The sequence below is a fragment of the Brassica oleracea genome, chromosome C3 (genome assembly GCF_000695525.1).
Source record: "Brassica oleracea var. oleracea cultivar TO1000 chromosome C3, BOL, whole genome shotgun sequence".
In the NCBI taxonomy this organism is placed as follows: domain Eukaryota; kingdom Viridiplantae; phylum Streptophyta; class Magnoliopsida; order Brassicales; family Brassicaceae; genus Brassica; species Brassica oleracea.
In genome coordinates, this window is record NC_027750.1 from 50,180,263 (window position 1) to 50,182,831 (window position 2,569).

The following is a 2,569-nucleotide window of genomic DNA, read 5'->3' on the forward strand; positions in this document are numbered from 1 at the left end:
ACATATAATGGTATTAAAAACACCATATATCAATTCCCCCAGACTTAGATCCTTGTTTGTCCTCGAACAAGGCCAAGCCTCAAGAACAGGGAGAAAGGTTTGAAAGAGTGGAAACTCGTTTGACCTCAATAACCATACTCTTACCACACATCTCTGAACCATACAAGCTGTAGACTCAGACCACACACCCTTACCAGAACACCCACGATTGCTGTTCGAAAATCAGCTCCATACTATGTATCTCATACCTGAAAAAAGGTACAATATCGAGACAAAACTCCTTAAATTCAATTAAGAACAGCGTGAGCTTCTCATCACAGACACTATTCAGGGTAGACGGGCAAGGTAAGGAACAGGCTATTTCATTGTGGAGCTAAGAGTGTTTAGGGGCTACCAAATTTAAGTGGATGCAGGATATCGCGCAAAATAGTAGGGGAGGACAGATCCATTGATGTCCACAGACCTTACTCGTTTCTGCTTCACGGGTGCAGTTGTTCTGTCCTTCGGATCAACCGTGGGACTGTTCTTCAGTTCTTGACTTCCTTTGCCTACTCCTCAAAAATTGGTACCAACTCCTTGTTCATCCTTCCCAGTGGCGTGTGTTTATATATATTATTATTTTTTTTTTTTGAATACAAGGTGATGGGGTTGCGAGGGAGACGCAACAGAATGAATGTTTCGCAGCCACTGGTGGTCTATTCTTTTATTTCTCACTGGTCGCTATTGTTCCTCTAGTTAGAACATGCACTCATAGACTGTTCTCTTGTTAGAGCATGGTCTCATCGACTGTTCTATTCATGCTTGATCTCTCTTCTCTGAGTGTATGGCATTAACGAGTAAGAGGCTGCGTCGATCCTTTCATCTCTGGCCCTTTTGCACATATCTGCACATATGACACTGAAAAGCAGAGTGCATGAGGGTAAAAATAAAGGCTCAGGCGCAAGGTGGGAACTAGCTAAAGATGAGCTAGCCACTCAAGATCAGAAAAATTGGTAAAAGGAGTAAGAAGTCCTGAGTGTAAGTCTCGTTTCCCTGATCTAGTGCCCATAACAAGAAGAACTTCAGCCAAGATTAGGTTCAAGTTAGGTGGAGTTGAGTCTACCCAGTGTAACCTGATCGGTTGAGAGCTTCTGGAGAATCAAATGAGATAAGTCAGGGGTGTTCCAGGTCCAAGTGTGGGTCTTTAATCACTGCTAAGGTCACTGGATAAGAAAGTTAGAGCACGAGGTGGTTAAAAGATTATCACAACACAAGGTCCTAATTCCCACAAGAATTTTGGCTGACTCGATCCTAAATTGACTCAATAAAACATCCAAATGACATAGGGACTGACTCAGAAACAAAGACGAAGAGTATCAGCACACAACAAGTGCTTCCCCCATATTTAATTTACACCATCCCTGGTGTGAAACCAAATCGAGGTCAGCCAAATAACAACACAAAGCATAAAAATAAAGAGTTCAGATAGATAGAACAATGGATAGAGAATAGCCTTGCGGACTCAGTCGGACTCGCCGTTCTCGGCCGGATCAAACGAACGTCTGTTGCGCGAGCGATGAACCTCCTCAGTTTTTCTTGTTTTTGACATGCAACTAAATCTGAAAAGAAATAAAATAGACTATAGAAAACAATATATACACTCACCAGTGGGTTGCCTCCCACCAAGCGCTTAGTTAAAGTCATTAGCTTGACTTGGCTCAGCCGATCAGGCTGATGGGGGATCGCTTAGGGGAATTTCTTCACCCTCTGCGATAGTGAAGTCAGCAAGGTAATGCTTGATGCGCTGACCATTGACGACGAACTCGTCTCCCTTTCTGCCCAGCAACACAACATCACCGTAAGGGCGGACTTCCTTAACGGTGAAGGGTCCGAACCATCTAGATTTCAGCTTGCCTGGGAACAGCCTAAGTCTGGAGTTGAAGAGCAAGACCTTATCGTTTGGTTCGAAACGTCTGGCAATGATTCGCTTGTAATGGTAGGCTTTTGTCTTCTTCTTATAAATTTTGGAACTCTCATAGGCGAGGTGCCTTATCTCTTCCAGCTCAAGGACTTGGATCATGCGCCTCTCAGTTGCTGGCTTGATGTCGGAATTCAGTAACTTGACCGCCCATGCAGCCTTGTATTCGAGCTCGATAGGAAGATGACAAGGCTTACCGTAGACCAGGTTATAGGGGGTGGTCCCTAGCGGCGTTTTGTAGGCTGTCCTGTAGGTCCAGAGAGCATCGTCCAGCTTAAGCGACCAGTCCTTGCGCGAGGTATTGACAGTTTTCTGTAGAATGTTCTTGACTTCCCTGTTGGAAACTTCAACCTGTCCACTCGTCTGGGGGTGTGATCAGCGGTAGCCACCTTGTGTTTCACCCCATTCTTCTTCAACAGGCTCTGAAATGCCTTGTTGATGAAGTGTGTTCCGCCATCGCTAATGACCACTCTAGGCACCCCAAATCTCGGAAAGATGACGAAGCTGAACATCTTAGTCACCACTTTTGCATCATTAGTGGGACTCGCCACTGCTTCTACCCACTTGGAGACATAGTCAACGGCGACCAGGATGTACTCGTTCTTGAAGCAC